This window comes from Cebus imitator, unplaced genomic scaffold, assembly GCF_001604975.1.
Source record: "Cebus imitator isolate Cc_AM_T3 unplaced genomic scaffold, Cebus_imitator-1.0 Scaffold140, whole genome shotgun sequence".
NCBI lineage: Eukaryota > Metazoa > Chordata > Mammalia > Primates > Cebidae > Cebus > Cebus imitator.
The window spans coordinates 3928486-3956045 of record NW_016107455.1 but is presented as its reverse complement, the minus strand read 5'-3'; the positions used below and the strand labels follow the sequence as shown (position 1 = coordinate 3956045).

General features: G+C 38.2%; 1 protein-coding gene and 1 pseudogene across 6 annotated transcripts in view; one reads left to right on the top strand and one right to left on the bottom strand.

Moving 5' to 3' along the window:
• Positions 1 to 24756, bottom strand: part of LOC108313577 — a 57189-nt pseudogene extending 32433 nt beyond the window's left edge.
• The window catches only part of MYO1D (myosin ID), a 362631-nt gene that overhangs the window by 63844 nt on the left and 271227 nt on the right, over positions 1 to 27560 (top strand). The gene's annotated exons all lie outside the window — the stretch shown is intronic.

Sequence of the window (27560 nt, the reverse complement as noted above, 5' to 3'; positions counted from 1 at the left end):
AAAAAAAAAAAAAAAAAAAAAAGGGACAGCTCCTCAAACAGAATACTTTTATCCTAAGCCCAGGAAACTGTGATAAGTGGACAGAGTTATTTAAAGGCATTTTAAAAGTTACAGACTTAACCTTATGGTTCCCCAAAAGCATAAACATGAGAAACAGTAATCAGGAATTTTCAGTTATTTGCTATTTAGACCTAAATTACCAGGGAAAATCCCCCAGCACATTCCGATACAGGACACCCAACTATCTATACCTTTCCTGAATCTGGGAACTCTAAATTGTTTCAGGGTCACCCTTCAAACTCTTGGTATCTGCCCTTCTATTTCTCTTGCCACCTGCTCTTCCCTCCCTTTCTCAGCCTCCCTGTCTGCTATCTGGGTGTTCTTTTTTGCAGCTTCCTCACCATTTATATATAGCTCCTTGTCACATTGGTTCCTGACTCTGGCAACCCGCCACATCCTCCTCTTCGCCACTTCTCAGTGTTCACATACACCTTTCAACCACATCATTCTCCTGGCTGCTTCCTGCTCATGTCTCTCAGGTTCACCTGCATGCCACTGCTTTTGCTTTGTCCTGGCCTTTTCCCTTCACCCTTTACTTAGACCTTTCCCACTGCCTTTAGGTATAGAGCAAGGCTTAATTAGTTTTTGCCTGTCTTTAGGGAAGCAGATCATTGATCACTGTGCATTTGTATTGCAAATACAATATAGATTATCAGTTCACCTGACAATTATAGTTGGACCTCTTCTAATAAAATAATGCAAAAGGCCTGTCCAAATATTAGCAGTTGCTATTACTGCTGAGCACAGAAACACTGCATGAGTGCCTCTTACTTTAGCAACAGCCCAATGACTGGGTGCAGTGGCTTATGCCTGTAATCCCAGCACTTTGTGGGGGACTAGGCAGGCAGATTACTTGAGGCCAGGAGTTTGAGACCAGCTTGGCCAACATGATGAAACCCTGTCTCTAGCAAAAATACAAAAATTAGCCAGGCATGGTGGCACATGCCTGTAATCCCAGCTACTCAGGAGGCTGAGGCATGAGAATTGCTTGAACCCAGGAAGTGGAGGTTACAGTGAACCGAGATCACACCACTGCAATCCAGCCTGGGTGACAGAGTAAGACTCTGCCTCAGAAAAAGAAAAAGTTAAAAAAAAACAGCCCTAGGCCAGGTACAGTGGCTCATACCTGTAATCCCAACACTTTGGGAGGCCAAGGAGGGAAGATTGCTTGAGGTCAGGAGTGCAAGAGCAGCCTGGGCAACATAACAAACCCTCATGTCTACAAAACAAAAAAACAAAAAAATTTAGTTGGGTGTGCTGGCACATGCCTGTAGCCTTAGCAACTCTGGAGGCTGAGGTGGGAAGATTGCTTGAGTTCATGAGTTTGAGGCTGCAGTGAGCTGTGATTGCATCACTGCATTCCAGGATGAGTGACAGAGTGAGAGCCTGTCTTAAAATATAAAATGAATAAAAAGAGTCCTAGGAGGGTATGGGAGAGAGGCACTTTCTTTGAGATACAATTTAGAAATATCTCTCAAAATCTACCCTAAATATACATATGCCCGTGCATGTGTATATTTATATGTACATATACATACACATATTTACATATACACATAGACATATGGATATACATAAAGGTATAAAATTTTGCATGCAAAATTTCTCTGTGTCTTAGTCTTTCAGGCTGCTGTAACAAAATATCATAAAGTGGGTAACTTACAAATGGCAGAAATTTATTTTTCAAATCTAGACGCCAGGAAGCCCAAGATCAGGGTGCTAACGTGGTTGGGTTCTTGTGAGTGACCTCTGCTGGGTTGCAGACTGCCACCCTCTCATTGTATTGTTACATGGTGGAAAAAAGAGTATGCTCGCTCTGTGGCCTCTTCCTGTAAGGGTGCTAATCTCATTCATGAGGGCTCTACCCTGATGACCTGGTTACCCCCAAAGGCCCCCTCTACAAATACCATCACATTAGGAGTTAGATTTCAATGTATGAATTTTGGCGTAGCAGAGGTTGGGACACAAATATTCCACTCATAGTGCTCAGAATATATTAGAAATCTATAGCATTCATTATAGTCGGATAAAAGCATTGGAAGTTCTGGGATAAGGTGTGAGGGAAATCATTTTACTGCATTCCTTTTATATCTTTTGAATTCTGGTTATCAGTGTATTATTTAAATATTTTTTTCAAATTTACTTTTTTTTTTTTTTTAAGAGACAGGCTCTCATCCAGGCTGGGGTACAGTGGCATGATCATATCTCACTGCAGCCTCCAACTCCTGGGCTCAGGTGATCCTCTTGCCTCAGCCCCCTGAGTAGCTAGGACTACAGGCATGTACCACCATGCTTGGGTAATTTTTAAATTTTTTTGTGCAGACAAGGTTTTACTGTGTTTCCCAGGCTGATCTTGAACTCCTGACCTCAAGCAATCCTCCCACCTCGGCTTTCCAAAGCATCAGGTTTACTTTTCTATGACCCATCAGTTCTTGCTTCAAGGAATTTTCTCCCACAGAAATACTTGTTTGGGTTAAGAAAATTGTGGGTAAGGTAACATTAATGATAACATTGTTTATAGTAACAACAGCAACCACAAAAGCAGGAGCAGCCTAAAATACATCAGTAGAGGCTGATGTCTCAATTATAACATATCTATACTCTTATTTAGGAAAATGAGGTATGCAAATATGGTAATGTAAAAGGGTTGCTGATTAGGATATGGTAGGTTATGCTGCAGTTACAGACAACCCAAAGTTTTAGTGGCTTAATGTATGAAAGGCTTATTTCTCACTCGCATAAACTTTTCTGTGAATCCAGGGGACTCTCCAGGCAGTCACTGAGCATGCAAGCAGCTTTGATCTTGTGGCTCTCCCACCTCAAACACAGAGGTTCCTCAGTCATCAAGGCATGTGCACACCAGCTTTTCTGTGCTTTGGCCTAGAAGTATGTGTGTTCCCCGCAGCCTGTTGGGCAGAGCTAATAGCATGGCCCTGCCTAACTGTAAGAAGAGGTAGAAATGGAATAGAACAGATGAAATGTTTGGGATATAAGCCTGGTTTACTATTTACTGCTAATATTACCTTTAGTATTTAAGATTTCCTAATTGAGAAAAACATGTCAGTCAGATTATATGACATATATTATGTACAAACAAGATATATTAACATAATATGACACATGAGATATAACATGTATTTTACATATTATATATAATTTTGTTTTAAATATGTATATACATATACAGGGTACAGGAACATAAAGTTTTATAGAAGAATATGTAAGTTAATAATAGGAACCTCTAGAGAGTGGGACTAAGGTTACCCTATTTAAATATTTTTTACTATAATTTTTTATGTTTTCAACCCAATAATAAAGTTTTTAAACTGCCTTAAACACTATAGAATAGTCTTTACCTTGTATTCATACATATTAAAACAGTAGAATTACTGCATATTAATTTTTGTGAGTTTTTCCCAATCCGGTTTAAAGTGACTTTGTGAAATCCTCCATGAAAATATATTCAAGTTTGAGAAATCTGAGGTGTGCAGATTATTTCACCTTAAATTAATTTATAGCATTACTATTATGTGTGTATATAATATGTATAGAGCAAAGAGGATTGCCAAATTCACCTACATTTGTATTAATACATCCTATGTTATTTAGTGAAGACTTACGTGTTGCCAGTTTTATAAAATAGGAAATATCATTCACTATTTACTCTGCACCACTCCTTTCCTGAATATGCTGGAAGTAAAGGGCAGGCAAAGAAATAAGTAATTCATTCATGGTGAACAAGCAAGGAACAGACTAGCAACGCCTTGGCAAGCCAAACACCCTTCGAGCTATAAAAACATAGTAACAGATGACATAATCGTTACTCAGAAGATTTATTATTAATCTCTTTAGGCATTCAAAATACGGGTTTGGCCAGGCATGGTGGCTCACACCTGTAATCCCTGCACTTTGGGAGGCTGAGGCAGGAGGCTTGTTTAACCTCAGGAGTTCAAGACTAGTCTGAGTAACATAAAGACCTTGTCTCTAGTGAAAATCTTTTAAAAATTTAAAAGATTAGCTTGGTGTGGTGGCATGCACCTGTAGTCCCAGCTACTTAGGAGGCTGAGGCGAGAGAATTCCCTGAGCCCTTGAGGTTGAGGCTGCAGTGAGCTTGATCATTGCCATTGCACTCCAGCCTGGGTTACAGGGGGAGACGCTGTCTCCAAAAAAAATTTACTTTGACAAGTTAATGACTCTTTCTGCAAAGCCAAACATTCTAAAGTACAAATGGGATATATACTAAATATACATTTTAAAAATATGTTGAAACTCTAATTGAAAAACAACGTACCTAACCTTAGGTATGATGGCGTAAGGTTACTTTTATAATCATCAACTTGTACCTCTCATCAAACGCCAAAGGCAATTTAATCCCTGAAGTTGCGGGTAGCCTGAAAATAAAGATAGTGAAAGTCCCTAAAGATGTGGTTTGAGCTCGTATGTCTATGAGGGAGAAACTCTGGGAAAGAACACATAGTCTTTGAAAAAACTCTTCCAGAAATCAGATACAAGAGTGCTGCTTCTTTGACCAGCTCTACCTGAAGGAGCTGCCTTGAGCAGGGTTAGATTATCCTATGTCAGCTTTTAAAACTAGTATTTTTTTTTCAACTAATTATTTTGGTCTTGAAGTTATTTTTGTTTTATATGTAAATGCTGTCTCATTTTGATGGTGTGATTACTTCATTAGTCATCTCTGCAAATAACACACTTCTCCATCAGTTTTGGCTTCAAAACCAGACTTGGTATGTGAGGAAATCACACGTCCGAGTAAAAGCTAGTACAATCTCTTTTGGTCCTCATTTCTCTGAGCCTGCTTCCTTCACCATAATTTGGTTCACAATAACTGTACGCTCAGAAAATATGTGTATTTTGGGGACAAAGGAGTCTATAAAGCTTATTTTGCAAAGGATTAGGCATGAAACTAAATTAGGATTAAAAATAAATAATACACTTTTTATTTTTCTAATGTCTTAGTCTGTTTGGGCTGCTATGACAAAATACCTTAAACTCAGCAACTTATAACCCAACAGGAATGTATTGCTCACAGTTCTGGAGTTTGGGAAGTCCAAGAACAAGGTATTGATAGCAGATTTGGTGTTGGATGGGCTCCATTCATCATAGCCGGTGCCTTTTTGCCGTGTCCTTACATAACAGAAGGGGAAAGCAAGCTCCCTCAAGCCATTTTTATAAGAGCATTAATTCGGTTCATGGGGGTGGAACCTTTGTAATCTAATCACCTCCCAAAGGCCCTACCTCTTCATACAATGCAAATTATATTTTGCGTTAGAGTTTGTATAATACACTTAAATATGATACTTTGTAACATGGTTAGACTGTGTGTGACCAATCTAGCTTGTATCACACAGGACCTCATCATGCAGTCTCACCATGTGAGTTTGATAGCATCCAGACTGCTCTATACTTTGTTGAATAAAATGAGTCCACTAATCTTGCTCTCGGCTGCCACTGTAATGTCAAATTGTCATAAAAGTTACTAAACACTCTATTTCCTTGCTTATCACAGACCAAGCAACAGACAGTTTGCAGACTGGAACCCTTGGAATAACACTGTTCTAGAAACTAGTAGAGAATATAAACAAATGTAGAAACACTTAAAATATTAGATAGCAGTGAAACATTTAATTGCTTAAAAGGGTAATAGAAGAGATGCCCCAGTGCAACATCCAATTAATTGGCAAATAAATTGTAGAAACAATAATTGTCCGGAAAGTCCACTGGAGAGAGAAAGATCACTCCAGACTGGAGGTGCCAAGAAAAGCCTTACAGAGATGGTGGGTCTTGAAATAGTTCTTAAAGGTTGATATTTTAAAATAGAAATTGCATCAGTTTTGTTAATAATTTTAGTATATTCCTGTAAACTCCAGTGTAAACACTAGTCATACTAGTGTTAGTCATACTGGTAGAGCCCTCCATATCTATGTGTTCAGCATCTGTGGGTTCAACCAGCTGCTAATAGAAAATATTTGGAAATCTGTATCTGTACTGAACATGTACAGACGTTTTTTGGTCTTCATTTCCCAAAAATATAGTATAATAACTGTTTACATAGCGTTTGCATTGTATTGGGCATTTTAAGTATCTGGAGATGATTTAAAGTATACAGGAGGATGTGCATAGGTTATATGCAAATACTATGCCATTGTATGTCAGGAACTTGAGCATCCAAGAATTCTGCTATCCATGGGAGGTCCTGGAACCAATCCTCCACTGGTATCAAGGGATGTCTGTATATAAACATACAGTGATATTACTAGATAAATCTTTCCTTCAGCCTTTGAATGCGAAGGGAGCTTCCTTGCTTGTGTTCTTTTTAAAAACAATTTAACAAATTTAAAAACAAAAGTCTTTGTTCTCTTGAATCATTACAAATTTCCTGGTAATTAATGTGTTTGAGCTAGATTCTTTATAAGTGGGATTACTCTGTAAGCTTCCTTTAAAAGCTCTGCTTTGCAGATGTTGTTTTGTAATATGGAATCAATCCTTGCCAGCAAGAGTGTAGTTTATATTGCATCACTTCCTTTGCAAGAGAATTGACTGCAGGATTCTTGGGGTTAGGGTCATTTTTCTTCATTGTTTTGTGAAGTGTGTATTGCCTATTTTTGGTGTTAGAACTTTCAGATTAGTCATGACCAGAAATTAACTGGGAATGGTTATTACACCTGTCAGCTAGTAGTGCTTTGTATATAAGCTATAGATGATTTTTTTCCCAAACCAGTTTCATCATTTGTAAACATTAGTTTGGTTTTATAATAGGATGACATCCTTTTAAAATCCATATTTCCAACTTCTGTTGAAAAATTGGAAGTTTTGGTACAACTTGGTTCACATTTCAGAATGGGAACCATCTGCTAGAGTTAACAGCTGGTTACTTTACACAGGGCTCATGCTTCTCACAGCCCCCACCATGCCCTGTTTAACTTCCTTTCTGTTCCACTTATCTTTGCCCATCTGACTTCTATAGACAGTTTGGCTACTGGACTAGTGTGTAATAGTGTGATTTGGCCACCAAATCTAAAACCAAAACAAAATAAAACCTCCAACTTTTTTAGACCAGCAGGCACCTTTCCTAACTTGCTTAAGCATCAGTTGAAGAACAAAATCGTGTATCATTCTGTGTTTAAAATAAATTGGTTGTTCACAGAAATAGATTATTATAATCTATATAAATAAGTGAAATAGATCTGTATGTATATATGTTATATTTATATATATACATACACACACATACATGTGAGAATAAGACAAATTTGAGAACATTAATAATTGTGCAATCATCTGAATGAAATTTAGGCGTTTTTATTGGTCTTCTTACAACTTTTAAGTTTGAAATTGCTTCAATATGAAAATTATTTTAAAAAGTCAAGCTATTAACCACAGAATTTTAGCAGTGAAAAAGATTTTTTTTTCTCTAAGTGATTAATCTTTGTCAGATTAGTCAGGATTTGAGAAAGGAAAAATTTAAGGCCAACTTAATTGATACCATGTTTTACAAGTTATTTCCCAGAAAAAAAAATTGTTTTTCTTTAGCTGATATTAAAAATAAAACTTAGAAAAGATGTTTTTAATGCATTAACAATTGAAACAATTTGTCTCTGCATCCAAATTGTTAATACCTTGACATAATAAAGTACTCAAAGCACAAATAAATGTGTTGCTTCTCTTTGTCCAAAGAGGAAACTTATTGCAAAATATGTACATATGTGGTGATGTGTAGACATCTACATGTTAGGTACTTTAAACAAGTGACCATACTGTCAGAAGAGCACAGCTTTGAGCTGTTTGTTCATTTGTGGTGATGAATTCATGCCAGTTCATTCCCATTGGTCTGATCTCCCTTGTAGTCAATGGTCCGTGTCTCCTAGAAGGCTGGTCAAGATAAAAGCTGTAGACCATACAACCAAGACTAAGAACAGATAGTCAGCAACTGAATTGATTCTCCTTGTTTTCCACAATAAACTATCCCAGATTTAGATAGTAGAGGTCCCTTTCAGCTGGCTACAGTATCCTTTGACAAGTTTGTCATTCTATGAGAACTTCCTTACTTTCTGGCTGATAAAGATAGTCTAGGTTCCTCTAATACTTTCTGTGTCCCCATTATGGAATTGACTGTTTCCTTTAATAGAGTGTAGCATTTAGAAATCAAGAACCAGGTGGTAGATATGGTTGTTGCCATTGGTGTGTCATTGCTCTTAGACTTTCTAAGCAAACAGAGCTAGGGAGGGGTTTGGGGAATGCACACACAGACATATATACATCTACATCTATTTCTTTGTCTATTTATTGATAGGTATCATATTGACACCTATTTCAACCTAACACCACGGGGTTTATTTTAACCTTCCCTCTTTCATATTTGTAATTTCTTTCTGTGGTAGGGAGAAACCTGGGCTCTCATTATCCTCAATATGTATACTTATTTTCTCAATCTTCCTGTATGTCACCAATTTCCCCTCCCCCTGCCATGCAGGCCGCTTCCTAGACCCCTCCTCTGCTGGACAACCCAGCTGCACCGATGGAATCCTTACGCTGGCCCCACCACCACCACAGTGAGCCAGCTGAATCCTCAGCCCTGGCTCTGCCAAATATGCTGGCCATGCTGGCCAAACGCTTGACCTTTTAAACTTAGACAAATTATAAGCAAAATCTTGAGACAAAGTATTTCCTGAAATTTTAAAATAAGAATATTAGTAGTTTTCGTTATTCAATCATTGTTTAGTTTCAAATCTTATTCACAGAAGATGTGAGACTTGTTTAAAAGTTTGCAAATAATACTATTTATAAATAGGCTTAATTTTTCCATCACTTTTTTGAAATGTCCTATTAATGCTTAGAGAAACTGTTCTCTGCTTCAATGAGCAAGATTGAACTAGAGGACAGCCACTTTCCTTTTTTTCTTAAGTTTTATTTTTAATTTACAAATAATTATACATATTTATGAGTTACAGTGTGATGTTGGATACATGTGTACATCATGGACTGGTTGAATCAGGATAATTAACACATCTATCACCTCAAATATTTATCATTTCTTTGTGATAAGGACAGTTAAAATCCTCTCTTTTAAATTAGCTGGCGTTGTGACATGCACCTGTAGTCCTAGCTACTCAGGAGGTTGAGGTGGGAGGATTGCTCAAATCCAGGAGTTTGAAGCTATAGTGAGCTATGATTACGTCACTGCACTCCAGCCTGAGCAACAGAGCGAGACCCTGTCTCTGGAAAAATAAAAACGAAAACCTCTCCTTTAGCTATTTTGAAATATACAATGCATTATTATTAACTATAGTCACCCTGCTGTGACATTTTCCTCCTAGCTAACTGAAATTTTGTACATGTTGACCAGCATCTCCCAATTCCCCATCGAGTCCTGCCCTGGTCTTCAGCCTCCGGTAGCCACCATCTACTCTCTACTTCTATGAAGTTAGACTGTTTTAGATTCCAGATACAAGTGTGGTCATGTGGCATTTGTCTCTCTGTGCCTGGCTTATTCTACTTAGGTAGAATAAGATGTCCTCTGGGTTCATCCTTGTCAAAAAATGACAAAATTTCCTTTTTTTTTTTTTTAATGAAAGCTCAATAGTATCCTTTTTTACATATATACCACATTTTAAAAATCTATTCCTCCGTTAATGGAAACTTAGGTTGTTTCTCTATCTTGGCTATTGTGAATAATGGTGCAGTGAACATGAGAGTGCAGAGTGCAGACTTATCTTTGACATAGTGATTTTAATTCCTTTGGGGACACACACATACACACACACACACACACACACACACACACACACACACACATATCTTCAGTAGTGGGATTGCTGGGTCATAAGGTAATTATGCTTTTAGTTTTTTGAAGAACTCTATATTGTCTTCCCAAATGGTTGTATAATTTACAATCCCACCAGTAGTGTACAAAGGTTCCCTTTTCTCCACATCTTCTCTAACACTTGTTATCTCATCTTTTTTATGATAGCCAGTCTAACAGGTATGAGATAATATCTCATTATGGTTTTAATTTGCATTTCTCTCATTATTAGAGATGAGCAGTTTTTCACATATGTGTTGGTCACTTGTATGTCTTCGAGAAATATCTATTGGAGTCCTTTGCCCATTTTAAAATAAATAGTTTATTTGTTTTCTTGTTATTGAGTAGTTTGAGTTTCTTGTTTATTGTGGATATTAGCCCCTTTCAAAGGGCAATTTGCAAATATGTTCTCCCAGTCTGTTGGTTGACTCTTGACTCTATTAATTGTTTCCTTTGTGGTGCAGAAGCTTTTTAGTTTGATGCAATCCCTTTTCTCTGGTTTTCCCCTTTTTGCCTTTGCTTTTAATGTTATATCCCAGAAATCATGGCCCAGACCAATGTCATTGAGCTTTTCCCCTGTGTTTTCCTCTAGTAGCTTTATAGGTTCAGGTATTATATTTAGGCCTTTAATCCATTTTTAATTGATTCTTGTTTAAGATGTGAGTAAAGGTATATTTTCATTCTTCTGTTTATGGATATCCAGTTTTCCTAACACCATTTATTGAAGAGATCGAGGACAGCTATTTTTTTTTTTTTTTTAGAACAACTAAAAATTTTCTTAATGGCTTGTGAAGCTCAGAATGCAGTCATGGTTTGGATGATACTTAAACAAAAAATATTACAGTATTTGTCTTAAATTGACAGTCAATCTACCTACAAAAATTTCTTTCTCGGTTAGATCTAGCAATAAAACAGATTTAAATTCTGCTAGAGGAACCAAAAAAATAGGGAAAATTATTTGTTTTTTCCATTTCCTGATGTGTTTGATCTGTTTTTAGTTTTTGACTCTTTTCTTTGCCACTACATTCTTATTCTCTTAGTTCACTTCCTGATGTCTGGTATTCCTGAGTATAGACAAGACTTGGCTATTTTCACAAGTGGCAAAGGACTGACTGGATAAAGCAAAGGAGTAGATTATCCAAATCATGTTTGTCTTTAGCGTGTGTTGATTTGTATAATCTGAATATGGACCCATTTAATACTTGAAGATTTTAATAATGAATCTGTTAGTGCTTCCAGGTCCCACTTCCCCTAGTAAAAACTTGGTTGATTACCACAGCAGTGTCCTAGAAATAAGTATAAATAAAAAGAAATCTGGCTCCCAGTATCTTAGGAAACTTGATCACAGTGTAGGAATAAAGCTGTAAAGTGTCATTTCTCAACCATCATTTCAAGATGAAAACTCTTTGCTGTTGTCTTTCCTCTACTTTAGGTCTTCTTTACACCCTTCCAAATTCATCTCCCTTTCCCTTACCATAATCACTCTATCCCAAAATGAACAGATATCATCGAGGGCCCCGGTGAGCAGCTTTTGATATTTCACTTGGGGATGCTATCTGACATTCTTAGTTTACATTTAAGCTGACATCAGAAGAGTTACAGTATTACCAGATTGGCACTGTAGATGTTTCGTGTGCCTCCAGATACCCCTAAAATTGAAGCAGTGATTGAGCCTTCTTAACTGTGGGCAGGGGAAGGGAAGTAACCTCTTACTCCACCTTAGACACAAGGAAGATCACTCTTTAAAAAAAGATAAACTTAAGCTAAAAGAAAATGCCAGATATAAGAAGTACAAGGGTACCACAGAATATAAGAAGTATTAAAAGCTTTACATGAGGAAATGCAGCCTTATGGATGTCACAGACTTCTGACAAGGAAAGCCAAGAAGAATCAGCGGACAAGGTGTCTGGCCTTTCATTCATTCAATAAATATTTGGGCTGATTTTAAAATCCTCCGCCCAGTTCCGTGTTGGCTATTAATTCACCCAACAAAAACAATAGCCAAACAATAACTTTAGGAGAGTCTGAGAAACTTGCCGGTTTTTCTGCTTGTGCAATCCATTCTGTAGAAGTAGTTCTCCTCCCCAGGTCAGTGAAAGCTGTGCTTTATAATTCAGATTTCTCCAAGTAGAGATGATGGTTAAATGATTGGCATAAATGTATGATCATTTCTTTCTTACCTGTAACTGGGCACACGATGTCAACAAAAGAGGGCTTGGATTTTCTATTAATATTTAGTAAACGTATAATTAGCAACATACATTTAAAAGATCTAAAATAATTCTAGGCACAGAGTTGATGCATAATAAATATTAGTTTAGAGTGAATCTGTTTATTGAACTTAAAAACATTTGTGACAGTAAACTGAAATGAAAATAATCCATGCGCTTGACTCTAACCGTGTGTTAAAGTCTTCAGTGTCTCTTATCATGACTACAATAGCTCCTCCTTATCTGTGAGGAATATGCTCCAAGACGTCTAGTGGATACCTGAGACCACATATACTGAAAACAATATATACTGTTTTTTCCATATACATAACTATGATGACATTTAATTCACAACTTAGGCACAGTAAGAGATTAACAGCAATGACTAATAATAAAATAGAACAATTATAACAATAAACTGTAATAAAAGTTATATAAATATAATCTTTTTTTTTTTTTTTTTTTTTTTTTTTTTTGAGATGAAGTCTCACTCTTGTTCCCGAGTCTGGAGTGCAGTGGTGCCATCTTGGCTCACTGAAACCTCCGCCTCCCAGGTTCAAGTGATTCTCCTGCCTCAGCCCCCTGAGTAGCTGGGATTACAGGTGCCCGCCACCACAGCCGTCTAATTTTTGTTGTTGTTGTTGTATTTTTAGTAGAGGTGGAGTTTCACCATGTTGGCCAGGCTGGTCTCAAATTCCTGACCTCAGGTGATTTACCTGCCTGAGCCTCCCAAAATGCTGGGGCTACAGGCGTGAGCCACCACTCCTGTGTTGTTCACTTTGTGTTCAGGGGATTGGATTTAATTCGACTATGAGAGAAGGAAGAGTGAGAAACATCTTCACTTAGATCTCTGTCAGGTGTCCCAAACAGATTATATAGCCTGTCTGAATCACAGTTGTCTCCTGTCCCTATCCTCACTAATGGATCGCCATGGTCTGCTCAGTAGCTCATGTGAGATACTTACCCTGACACTTCCTTCTTTCTTGCCTCTCATATCCAGTAAGTTATCTTCTCCAATAGATTCTATCTCTACTCCTAAAGCCTGTCTACTTCTCTGTCTCTCCACTGCTCCATCTCAACCAAAGACCCAGTCATCCCTTTCTGGGACCAGCGTAGTTGCCTCCTAACTGGTCCATTAGCAGGCACTCAATTCCTTACATCCTGCAGCCAAAGAGAAGCTTTCAAAAAATCAAATGTGATCAATACTTAAAGCTCCACCCTTGGATAAAGTCCACAAGCCCTAAAATGCCTATGAGGCCTTGTGTGCTCTGGCCCTCCCCTCACACCTCTCCCCATACTCTCTCTGCTGTGGTGTAGTCACATGCCCTGCTGTGGGTTCCTCAAACACTTGTTGCTTCCCTCCACCAGTACAGTGCACATTCTGTTGGCTCTCCCTGGGCCTCCATTTAGTGTCTGTCCTTATCATTGCCTGCATTAGGGTGGAGATGAGTCAGCTGTTTATTCTTCTGCCCATGGCTCCCAGCACAATGTTTAGAACACGAGTGCTAATAACTAATGATGGATTGAAGAAACAGATGAATACAAATGCAATTAAATATATCAATAACATTTAAAATTAGGCATGCCTTAATAAATAAATATGTTTGAAAAAGCAAGCATTACCTAAAAATGTATATATCAAAAACAGTTTTTTCCATTGCAGAGGAAAGGTAAAATAATTCAACTGGGCATCTCCTGACCATATCTTCTAGTTAACTACCACTTATACAGCTCACATGAAGAGATATTGCACCAGAAGAAGAAAACCAAGAGAGGAAGTCACGAAGTCAGTCATTTAAGCCACCACCAGTGGCCCTAAGTAGTTCTTATGTCCTGTGGTAAGCCTAAACATTTTTACCAAAGGCTTTTGGCCTTAGAGGGTCCCAGTGAACTACTAGAAGAATGCTTTCTAAACATGATGCCAAGCTGCATCACCATTCACTATGCTAGCAGAAGTAACCCTCTCTGTGATGCTAAGCAGAAACATAGCACAGATGTCACATGCTGGGCAATGGGACTCCAGTGGAAGAAAGATATTTCCTGCCATTCTTATGACGTCTGGTATTGCTCATAATAAAAATAGGCCTTGGTATTACTCTGCTATTACCATGTACTGAGCACTTTATGTGGAGTATCTCACCTCTTGTAACAGTCCTCTGTTACAAAGGATACTATATCAGGTGAAGAAAGGCACAGACAGGCTAGACAATTTCCACATGATCATAGAGCTAGTCAGTGCTAAACTGCAGTCAGATCCCATCATCAGTACACTGTTTCCTCTGCTGTCGATGGCCTGGGAATACCCATCTGCTGCACTGGTGGGCTGTGGTGGTGCTTCTTAAGTGCCCTCTCCCAAGTTGTGAATTCTAGGTTTCAGTGTGTTAACAAAAGGTCAAAGTAAAGCATTCTTTCCCAAATCATTTTAAGACAGTGTAAGCCAAGAAGTGGTTAGAACTGTCTATGTGGAGGTTATATAATCACATAAATAATTCAAATGTCAAGCAATACAATTTTTAGGAAGTCTTCCTTGAAGCCTCCTACTCCTAAAGCTGGGTTAGGTATCCTTCTCCGTGCCTCCATGACATTCTTTCTATCTTTGTTATTGCCTTAAATCTTTTCTGGAACAGAGAGAGTGAGAGGAAGAGAGAGAAGAATGAGAAGAAGAGAATAAGTTAAAAAAAAAAACAAAAAACCTAGTTTTTAAACCCTCTTATCATTGTGCTTACTGCATGGCTTTATCTGTTTATATAAGCCTTTGAGTACAATAATACCGTGTCTTATTCTTCTTTGGCACTCAAGCTCTTGACATAGTACCTGGCACATGGACACTTAACTAGTTACTCAGATGTTTATAAATGCACACAATCAGTAACTAGCAGACCCAGGATTCAAACCCAGGGCTCCAGTGCTGTATGACTCTAAAGCTCATAAGTCGAGGCCAAGGTAGGAGGATCATTTGAGGCCAGGAGTTCGAGACCAGCCTGGGCAGCCTAGAGAGAACTTGTCTCTACAGAAAAATCAACAAATTAGCCAGGCATGGTGGCGTACACCTGTAGTCCCAGCTATTGGAGAGGCTGAGGCAGGAGAACCACTTGAACCCAGGAGTTTGAGGTTACAGTGAGCTATGATCATACCACTGCACTCCAGCCTAAGTGACAGAACGAAACCCTGTCTCTAGAAAAATAAAAACAAAAATAAAGCTCCTATCCTTTCCAACAAATGGTCCCTGTCCATCTCAGGAACACACAGCCTAACAAAGGGGATAAAACTAATTGACTCCATCACATGGAAACCATGATTTTTACCAAGAGAAGCAGAAACGATGCTTTCACCCTTGGGAGAGATTCTTATCTAAGAACTGGCAAGGTGGACTGAACCGTATTGAAAGTAACCTAATGAACATTGCATAAGCTAGGTGCCTCTGTGAAGAAAGGGGCCAAAGTTTTGTGTATTTTGAAAATAAAACTCTGTCCTTTCTAAATAGGCCAGTATTGTTGGTTAAAACACACCCACGAAACAGAAACTCTCATACATTATAGGCAGAAGTTTAAATTGCTACGGTCTCTTTGGAGAATAATTTGGCAATAATTCATAAATTTAAATTGCTTATATCCTTTGAACTAGTAATTTTAATTCTAGATGTGCATTCTACAGATATACATACACATATGCACAAAGAAATAGCTATGATTACATTTATGCAGCATCGTTCATAGTAAAAAACTAAATGTCCAATAGGGACTGATTAAATATATTAGTGTATAATCACCCATGAAGTGGAATACTGTGCAGGCATAAAAACCTAGGCTTTTATCTACTTACATGAGACTTTCGCCAAGATAAACATTTTAATTAGAGAAAAAAAAAATTCCATTCATGTAAAAACAACAGCAACTAAACTGTTTCTAAATGAATTGACAGGAAACCAGCAGTAGTGGCTGCCTCTGAGGAGGGAGGCTATGGGAAAGACAAGAGACAAACACTTTTCACTATGTTTTTATTTACATCTTTTGAGTCTTTTACTAAGAGTCTATATTGCCTATTCTAATTTAATGTATTCACTATATAAAGAGGATTGGAAGTTGGATATTTATTATCAACTTCTAATTTTGATATAATTTACAAAAAAGTTAGAAGATGCTACAAGAAACCCCCTTTTGTTCTTTACCAGTTGTTTTCATTTTGCTCTTTTTGCTGCTTAATTTCTTTTCATATATTTTTATATATGTATGTAGTTCTTTTTTTAACCATTGGAGAGTAAATTGGAGATATCAGGCCCCTATCATTAAATAATTCAGGGTGTGTTTCTTAAGAACAAGGGTCTTCTCTTATATAACCACAATACAATGATCAAAATCAGAAAGTGTAGTTTTGATGCAATTCTGGTATCTAATTCATAGCTGATGTTCAGATTTTATTAATCGTCCCAGTAATATCCTTTGTTTGTTTGTTTGTTTGACAGCATCTCACTTTGTTGCCCAGGCTGGAGTGCAGTGGTATGATCTTGGCTCACTGCAACATCTGCTTCCCTGGTTCGATCGATTCTCCTGCCTCAGCTTCCTGAGTAGCTGGAATTACAGGTGCATGCCACCATGCCCAGTTAATTTTTGCATTTTTTGTGGAAATGGGGTTTCACCATGTTGGCCAGGCTGGTCTTGAACTCCTGACCTCAAATAATCCACACGTTTTGGCCTCCCAAAGTGCTGGGATTACAAGTGTGAGCCACCACTCCTGGCCCCAATAATATCCTTCATAGCAATTATTCCCCCAGTCTAGGATTCAAAACAGGAACATGCTTTGCATATAGTTGTCATGTCTCTTTAGTTTCCTGTAATCCAGAATATTATTCCACCTTTCTCTCTTTTCTTGATTGTGCCCCTTCCCAGTTATTTTGTAGAATGCCTTTTAGTTAGGTTGTCTAATGTTCCTCCTGGTGAGATTCAGGTAATGTGTTTTTGGTAGGATGCCCGCAGAAGTGATTGTTGTGTCTTTCTCACTGCATTCTGCTAGAAGGCACTCTTTTTGTCTGGGTTCTCATCCTGTGGCTACAGGAGATGAGACTCTCATTCAGGGCACACCTAGAAGCTTTTAGGCCATTTATGCAACTCTGGATCTGGGAATTCTAGTCCCTGAGCTCATCATTTTCTTTCACTGCTTTGTGCAGCAACATTAAGAGCTACCAGCCAACCTTCCTGTATTCATTAGATTTTCCAAAACGTTCAGATGTATCAGATAGACAGTCATCCAGCTCCCTCTTATAAATTGTTGACTAGGAGTATGCAGTTGACATACTTTGCATATCTTTGTTGCCAGATCAGAGCATACAATATTAGTGCTTTCTTTTCCACTAGAGTCACTAGTGTCTTTAATAAGATTAGAGAGCCCATTCCAGAAACCCCAGAAACAATTCAGAAAACTCTTTAAAATTGTGTTCCTCCAAAACTACTTTCAGTATCAAAATCTGTGTTAGTCTAGGTTCTCAAAAGAACACAAAACTAATCTCCAATTAGACACACACACACACACACACACACACACACACACACACACACACACACAGAGAGAGATTGAGATTTATTATAAGGTATTGGCTCATGTGATATAGAGATTGAGAAGTCAAGATCAGCAGTGGGCAAGCTGGAGACCTGGGAGAGCCGATGACATAGTTCCAGTCTGAGTCCAAAGGCCTGAGAACCAGAAGAGCTCATGATGGAAATTCCATTCTGAATCACAGTCGAAAGGCAGGAGAAGACTGACGTCCCAGCTCAAAGCGAGTTACCAGAGAGAAAGGGAAAAAAAGGCTTCCCTGGCTGGGTGTGGTGGCTCACACCTGTAATCCCAGCACTTTGGGAGGCCAAGGAGGGTGAATCATGAGGTCAGTAGATCGAGACCATCCTGGCTAACACGGTGAAACCCCGTCTCTACTAAAAAATACAAAAAATTAGCTGGGCGTGGTGGCAGGCGCTAATAATCTCAGCTACTCAGGAGGCTGAGGCAGGAGAATTGCTTGAACCCAGTAGGCAGAGGTTGCAGTGAGCTGAGATCATGCCACTGCACTCCAGCCTGGTGACAGAGGGAGACTTTGTCTCAAAAAAAAAAAAAAAAACCTTCCCTGCTTAGACCTTCATCAGATTAGATGAGGCCCACCCACACTGGGGAGGGCAGTCTGCTTTACTCAGTCTACCAATTCAGGCATTAATCTCATCCCAAACACCTTCACAGACACACCCAGAAATAATGTCTAATAGAATATTTGGGCACCCTGTGACCCAGTCAAGTTGATACATGAGATTAATCATCATCGGCACATATGTCAGTTTGTTCCAACGTTGGTGATACTAACTTTGATCCCTTGGTTTAAGTGGTCACAAAGTTTCTCTGCTGTAAAATTATCTTTCCCTTTGTAATTAGTAGGTAATTTGTGGAGAGAGATTTTGGGGCTGTGTAAATATCCTGTCCTGATTACTTTCAACTACTAGTTTTAATATCCATTGATAATTTTCTGACTCACACCATTCCTTATATATTTAGTTATTGGCATTCTACCCTTAGGGAGAGCTTTTCCTTCTCTTATTAATTTCTTTATTTTTATCAGTATGGTCTCACAAATTCTTATTTTGTTCAATGGATTATAATCTGTTACTGATATTCTAATGCTCATATAGTCTCGGATGAGTGCAGTGAAAGCCCATTAAAGCTAGTTTCTCTGTCCTTTTGACATGTGCCTGTCATTCTCTGAGCATTTCATTACTTTCTGGCTCAACAAGATATTCCAGGCTCATTTTGTACTTTCCCTGTTCCAGTGATAGAATCTGCTTTTCTTCAAGGAGCCCTGAGTCCTTTTAGTTAAGAAAAATGGTATTTCCAACCCTGTATCTGGTGTTATTGTTTCTCTAAGTGGACAGATTTGGGAAACGTGTATGTGTGCATACCTATCTCTTCATCCCTCTTCTTTTTCTCTCTGCTCCCCATGTACCCCATGGGTTTGTACTGATTCTTCTGTTTCCAGTTGAACCCCACATATTTTATAACCTTCTCCAACAATAAAAAAATCTGTCTCAGAAGTTGAGTTAGAGAAGGTACCATTTAATTTTCTCTAGAATAAAAGTTGCTATTTGTATGTAGATTTTGTGAAGTTGTCCACATAAAGAGAAGATCGTGCTGAAGATAAAACATAAACAAGATAGATATGTTTTCCATTCCTTTGGAGACACACAATAAACAAGTAAACAAAAAACAACTGTGACCAGTATTACAAAGGAAACAAACAGGTGTGGAATGTGGAGGATAGAGAAATTTGATGATTAAAAAACTTGTGTGGAATTTAGGAAACAAATGTGTGGAATGTTGGGGGATAGGGGAATTTAGATGAATAAAGGCCAGTGCACACAGTAATCAGAGAGATGGCATGAGATGAACCAATATCTGCATGTCAGATTGGCTTGAGATTAAAGCTTCCCATTGTAAAGATTTAAGGCTAGGAGTGCAGAGTAAGGTAAGATTTATATTTTAAGCGCATACTTGCTACTGTATGGAGAATGGATGGAGAGCGGTTTGAGCAGATCAGTTAAGATGATACCTGTGATAGGGAAGATACCTGAGGTTGCATAATTTTGCTAACACCATTCACTATCAAAACTCTTGATCTATAGGTGAAAAAGCATATCTTATTGTTGATTTGATTTGCATTTCTTTATTTGTAAGAAAAAGCAAGACATTTTTATTGAAGTTATTTTAGTATAACTAGTTTTACTCACATGCTTATTGTAACAAATCACCACAAACCGGGAGGGCTTAAAATAAAGAAGTGTATTGTCTCACAGTTCAGAAAACTAGAAGTCCAAATTCAAGGTGTCAGAAGACCCATACGCCCTGAAACCTTCAAGGGAGATACCCTTCCTGGCCTCTTCCTAGCTTCTGGCAGTGTTTGTCAATCCTTAGCTTGGCTTGACTTGAAGCTGCATTCCTCTAGTCTCTGCCTCTGTCATTGCACAGTGTTCTCCCTGTCTCTCCCTTCATGGGACATTTTTCTGTTTTTATTGGTCCCAATGACCTCACCCTAACTTGATTTCACCTGCAGAAACCCTATTTCCAAATAAGGTTGCATTCATAGATACTGGGGGTTAGGATTTCAGCATATTTTTTGTGAGAATACAGTTCAAGTTATGACACTAATGATCTGTGTTTTTTGTTTTTCCAAGTGGCTAGCCCATTTTCTAACACTGTTTATTGACATTTATTGTTGGTATATTTATTTACTGTTTTGAAATGTCACCATTATCAGATACCTCAAAGTAATAAAAGCCATCTATGACAAACCCACAGCCAACATCATACTGAATGAAGGAAACTTGAAAGCATTCCCCCTGAGAACTAGAACAAAAGAGGGATGCCCACATTCACCACTTCTATTCAACATAGTACTAGAAGTCCTGGCCAGAGCAATCAGACAAGAAAAAGAGCATCCAAATTGTTGGAAAAGAGGAAGTCAGACTGTCACGGTTCACCAGTGATCTGATTGTATACCTAGAAAACCCGTAAGACTCATCAAAAAAGCTCCTAGATCTGATAAATTCAGTAAAGTCTCAGGATACAAAATCAGCGTACACAAATCAGTAGCACTGCTATATACTGACAATGGCCCAGCTGAGAATCAAATCAAGAACTCAGTCCCTTTCACAACAGCCGCAAAAGAAAAGAAAAAACAAACAAAAAAACCTGAGGAATATACTTAACCAAGGAGCTGAAAGATCTTTACAAAGAAAACTACAAAGCACTGCTGAAATATTAGATGGCACAAATAAATGGAACATATCCCATGCTCCTTAATAGGTAGAATCAATATTGTGAAAATGACCATACTGGCCAAAGCCAGTATAGATTTAATGAATTCCTATCAAAATACCATTATCGTTCTTTACAGAACTGGAAAAAAAAAATCCTAAATTTCATATGAAGCCAAAAAAGAGCCTGCATAGCCAAATTAAGACTAAGCAAAAAGAATAAATCTGAAGACATCACATCATCTGACTTCAAATTATACTACAAGGCCATAGTTATCAAAACAGCATGGTACTAGTATAAAAATAGGCATAGACCAGTGGAACAGAACAGAGGACCCAGGAATAAAGCCAAATACAGCCAACTGATCTTTGACAAGGCATATAAAAACATGAACTGGGGGGAGGTCGCCCTATTCAGTAAATGGTGCTGGGGAAACTGGCAAGCCACGTTTAGAAGAATGAAACTGAATCCTTATACAAAAATCAACTCAAGATGGATCAAAGACAAATCTAAGACCTGCAGGTATAAAAATTATTGCAGATGTCATTAGAAAAACTCTTCTAGACATTGTCTTGGGCAAAGAATTCATGACTAAGACCCCCAAAAGCAAAAATAAATAGATGGGACCTACTTAAACTAAAAAGCTTCTGCACAGCAAAAGAAATAATCAGCAGAATAAAAAAATAATAAATGTTGGCACGGATGTGGTGAAAAAGGGAACACTTTTGCACTGCTGGTGAAAATGTAAACTTACCCGTACAACCACTATGGAAAACAGGATGGAGATTCCTTAAAGAACTGAAAGTAAAACTATCATTTGATTCAGGAATTCCTCTCCTGGGTATCCACACAAAGGAAAAGAGGTCATTAAATGAAAAAGACACATGCACACCCATGTTTATAACAGCACAATTTGCAATTGCAAAAATATGAAACAAACTTAATTGCCCATCAACCAATGAGTGGATAAAGAAAATGTGGTATATATACACCATGGAATACTACTCAGCCATGAAAAGGAACAAAATAATGTCTTTTGTAACAACTTGGCTGGAGCTGGAGGCCATCATTCTAAGTGAAGTAACTCAGTAATGGAAAGCCAAATATCATATGTTCTCATTTATAAGTGGGAGCTAAGCTATGAGGATGCAAAGGCATAAGAATGATATAATGGACTTAGGGGACTTGTGAGGGAAAGGGCGGGCAGTGGGCAAGGTATAAAAGACTACACACCAGTAACAGTGTACACTGTTCGGGTAACAAGTGCACCAAAATCTCAGAAATCACCCCTAAAGAACTTGTCCGTGTAACCAAAACCCACCTGTTTCACAAAAACTATTGAAGTAAAAAAGAAAAAAAAGATTTCACATATAAATGAGATAATACAAAAAATTATTTTCTTTCTTTTCTCCACCTTTTCTTCCTGTCCCCTTCTATTTCCAGCAGTGTCCATTCTCTTTATGTCTTTTAATATGACCTTTATTGCTGTGGATTTTTTTCTCTTCTGGTTTTTTCTTGAGCTCTTCTAGCTTTTTGTGTCTTTAAAAAATGATTTTAAACACAATTTCTCCTTTTAAATGATGTCTTCTTTGATATTTTAGAGAGCTACATTTTCTTTGTATTCTTTGCTTTCATACAGAATGTTCTTTCATGATTTTTCTACTTTATGACATCTTTTTTGGGAGGGGGTATTCTTGATCTGCCTTTTGCCTGTCAGATGCTTTACCTACTGCCTGCTATTTTTTTTCTTTTCTTCTAACATTTTATCATGTTCCCCATTCCAGTTCGCTTCTAATGACCCTCGTCTTTTTTTTTTTTTGAGACGGAGTCTCACCTGTTGCCCAGGCTGGAGGGCTGTGGCGCCATCTCTGCTCACTGCCACCTCCACCCCCCACCCTCCCAGGTTCAAGTGATTCTCCTGCCTCGGCCTCCCGAGTAGCTGGGATTGTAAGTACCTGCCTAGCTAATTTTTGTATTTTTAGTAGAAACGGGGTTTCGCCATGTTGGCCAGGCTAGTCTCAAACTCCTGACCTCAGGTCATCCACCCACCTTGGCCTCCCAAAGTGCTAGGATTACAGGCATTAGCCACCGCGCCCAGCCTAATGGTTGTCATCTTCGAGTGAGTATGGTTCATTCTGGGTTGAAAGATAAGGTGCGCTGAGTTTGGTGGTCTACTGCTCATTCCCTTTCTCACCAACTCTCTGCCCTGAAATGGCAAGAAGCTTGCCTGACTAGAAAGCAAGTTCCCTGTGTATTTCTGCGACTTCTGGGAGGTGATTTAGCACTACCTCTTTCCATTTATTAAGATCAGCTGCTGCAGAGCCACTGCACTTTTTCTCTTTCGCCTCGCCACTCCGACAGCCTGTTTTTCTGAAAAGGCAATTTCTAGTTATTTCTTCATTTAACCTCACCTTACATATACTCAGAAGTGTCCAGTGGGACTTACTTTGTTCTAAAGCCACCTGCATACTGAGACTCTGACATTCTTAGCAAACGATTTTTGGTTTGGCTACTCAGGAACTGCAACCTACTTCAGGAGAACTCTACTCCAGTGCCGGAGATTTGCAGAGGCATACATTTACTCTTAGCAACCTGCCTCAACTAGGTCTAGTTTTCATAGCTTTTCAAAATCTTTCTTCATAGACTGTGGTTCAGAGTTGTGACTAGTTTTTTCTTTCATTGTAGGTGACATCTTTTTCTCTTTTTGTTATTCTTATTGATTTTCAAAGGGTAGAAGGGGGGGCCAAGATATCGTTACTTTATCCTCCTTAAGTGGAAGACCCTTGGATGGTATTTGTAGTTGATACTAGACTCAACCCTAGAGAACTGGAATATTTAGAGATCAGCAGAAAAAGAGGAGCCAGCAAAGGAGACTGAGAAGGAAACCAGAGAAGTAGAAGGAAAATGAAGAGAACGTGGCTCACAGAAGCCAATAGAAGAGTGTGCTGGGAAATGGGAGTCAGTGTCAAATATAGTGGAGAAATTAAGTAAGATGAGCATAGAAAACCAACCAGTGAATTTAGTAATTTGGGAAGTTTGGTCAAGATTTATTGAAATGCAGGAGTGGAACCTAAATTGGAGTTGTCCGAAGAGGTAATGAAAGGCCAAAGAAAATGGCATGGCTAGATGGACACCTCTGCTGAGAAACAGAAATGTTCACAGTAACTTAAGATTCCATTTAGATTCAAAAGAGAAGGAAGACAGGCCAAATCAGTGTGATTAAGGAACATCTATTCAGAAAGTGTATGTTCCTCATGAAGTAAATGAATAATACTTATGAATAAGATTTTAGTAATACTGTACCTAGTAAACCATTCACAGAGAATTTCCCTACTGATTATAATTGGTTCCATATATTTCAAGAAGTCAACCAAGGATAACACTGAATTCTGTTAGTGGGTGAATCTAACTTAGAAGCTTCAAGAGTACATTTGAGATATAGTCATCATAAATTCCTTTTTCTTTTCTGCCTAGCTCAAAGTTAAATATATTGTTGTCCCTTATGTTCAGTAAGTTTTAAGATTCTGCCCAGTTTCCCTGTGAAACAACTCCAATTTCTCTGTCCTCATTTCTCCTATCACTCCCCTCACTGAGCACCTTATTGATGTCTTTAACTAGAAAAGTCACTGATTCCTTGTTTCCAGTCACATCAAATGTAAACTCCCTCAAATGTAAACTCCCTCAGCCTGACTTTCATATCATATCAGATCTGACCCCGTATATATTTCCACCTGTTCTCCAGCATTCCTTAATGCAGCTTTCTACTCTGACTGGGCCAACCACCCTCCTCTTCTCCATACCCCACCTCTCCCCGCATGTCTTAGACTCTTCTATGGGGCTGTGCATGTCATCTGCCGGTGACTGATCTGAAGGAGCTGCTTTCATCTTGACTTCCTACTATAGATGGTCTTGTATATAAGTGGCATGTGCAAATTTACAAGGCTACTTTAAAAAAAAAAAAAAAGTAAATGTTTCAGAATTCTTGTACAATGAACTATTGTTTGCTGATAGCATTATTATACCTTTATATTTTCTCCGTTACTACTCAGTAATTCAAATCTTTTTAGAACTTTGTTTCACTTAGAAGCCAGTGAAAATATATATTTTTTAAACTTCTTAAGTTAAAAAAATCAATTGCTATTAAGCTATGTTAACCATTTAGGAAGTTCTAAAAAGGAAAAAAAAAAAAAAAAACAGTTAACAGAGCAAAGACCTTAAAACCAGTATTGGAGGAAAAGTATCAAGAGTGACTTCATAGAGGAACCAGTGCTTAGGTTTTTGAAGAAAGAGAAGGAATCTGGCAAGCACATGGGGAAGAAGGAACCAGGAAAAGGTACCTGAGGCGGAATGAACTCCGTGGGCAAAACCATGAAGGCATGACGCTCTTGGGAACTGTAAATAGCTCATTAATGAGAACAAGAGTAACAGAGACAGGGAGAAGTGGTGGGGAGGTTTTGGTGGGTGGAAGTGTTGTTGGTAGAGAGAAGTTAAGAGAAACCTGGAGGCCATAACCTGTATGCTCTGCTATTGAGTTTATGTGTTACTCTTAGTGTTCCTCATTGAAAATGATTGATTAATCTTTGTCACTACAGTGCAGGCTTTTATTACCTTACTGATCATACTATATTGTTGTTATTTATTTACAATGCTTTCCTGTTCTCCTTTTTTAAATCCTGGAATTAGACCCAGTATCTGGCACAAAGTAGATACTGAATAAATATTTGAAGAATGAATTATAAAAGTTTGTCGTAAAAGGTTTGCACACAGAGGTCATGGGAGCACCTTCCTTAGTCTCTTTTAAGAGATAACACCCTCTTTGTCATCTAGGATAATTACCGTAGTTCCTCCTGGAGGCAAACACCCTAGGTGACTATCACCTTAGTGCTTACTTCATACCCTACCACTTTCCAAAGCAAATTGAATTTGAGTTGCTGTTAAGGTGTATACTGGCACCATCTAGTGGTGATTTTTAAGACCCAACCAAATTGAAAGTTTTTTATTTGATAACTGAACTTAAAATTTCAAGTAAAATGACCTTCTAACACTTTGTGAATTGCTGAAGCATTGTATTTAATATCATATTCTGTTGATATTTGCCACTATCTTTGAGTTAATAGTTATGCATTCAATTATTTTAAGACATGAGATCTTACTCTGTTGCCCAGGCTGGACCCAGACTCCTGGGTTCAAGTGATGCTTCTGCCTCAGCATCCAAATAGCTGGGTCTACAGGCACAGGCTACTATGCCAAGCTGCTAAATGATTTTATACATGCACTTTAGTTGTATTTTACAAACACGGTGCCTAAACGTTTAATGGAAAATATTTTATTTGTAATAAAATATGATTTTAGAGCATAATGGTCTATTCGTTGCTCTAAAAATTATCCACTGAGAAAGAAGGTACATTATTGGACAAACCTGGTATCTTACAACAGTATTCTAATTTCACACATTATTTGCTGTGTCTCTTAGTTGCAGAGTTCCAGGCTTATGAAATGGTGTTTTTTTTTTTTTTTTTTTTTTTTTTTTTTTTTTTTTTTTTTTTTTTTTTTTTTTTTTTTTTTTTTTTTTTTTCCTGTTTGGACAGTGCATCTTGAAAACTAAAGAATCGTGCCCGTTTGATTCTTTTCCTTGGAGATACTTGGGCATGTACTGCAAATTTGCAGATTACGCCAGAAAAACTTATGTGATGAATCTTAACTTCTTATCATTTTCATGATTCTTTGAGCAGGTGTTATGTAGACATTTTGCTTGTGACTTGTAGTTGACTGACAACTGAGTCAGGAAATTGGATCCTTTTTATTTATTTATTTATTTTTTAAGACAGAGTCTCACTCTGTCGCCCAGGCTGCAATGCAGTGGTGCAATTTTGCCTCACTGCAACCTCTGCCTCCCAGGCTCAAGCAATCCTCCCACCTCAGCCTCAAGTAATCCACCTGCCTTGGCCTCCCAGAGTGCTGGAATTACAGGCGTGAGCCACCGCACCCGGCAGGTGGATTACTTGAGGCTGGGAATTCGACACTAGCCTGGGGAACATGGTAAAACTCTGTCTCCACCAAAAATACAAAATTAGCTGGGCTTGATGATGCACACTTGTAATCCCAGCTACTTGAAAGGGGAGGCTTGAACCTGTAGAGGACTCCAAATCCGTGCTTTTAGCTGCCGTGTTGACTTCCTAAGTTGAGAGGATGCATAGAAAACCCATAGTAGAAAAATGCACCAAAAACCTTGAAGTAGTTAATAACTCTTAAAACACTCTAAATACTTGATAAAATCTTGGTTTGAATTTATTGTTGACATTATCAACATCTGTTTCAATTTCTAATTATACCCTACAGCCTTCATTCCAGCTTAAAGGAAATTTAAGGTTCTTGTATTTTGGTCCCAAGTGCTTAGTTATTTCTCCTGCCCCACCGGTCTTGAAGCAAGCATGCTTAGAGACATGCTGTATGTGAACCAGCATTTTCCCATTGGGGCATGCCTTTCATCGGTTCTTGGATGTGAGAGAGATGTCTACCAGTACCTCTCAGCTGGTAGAGCATGTTGGTGGCAACCATTTGTTGTGTGGAAACTTTGAAGTTCTGGGTCACATATGTTTCTATGTATGGATTGCTGTGTAAAATATTGGATGTATATGGGTTTTCTACATTTTATATTTAAAATTTTTTTTGTAAGATAGACACATAAA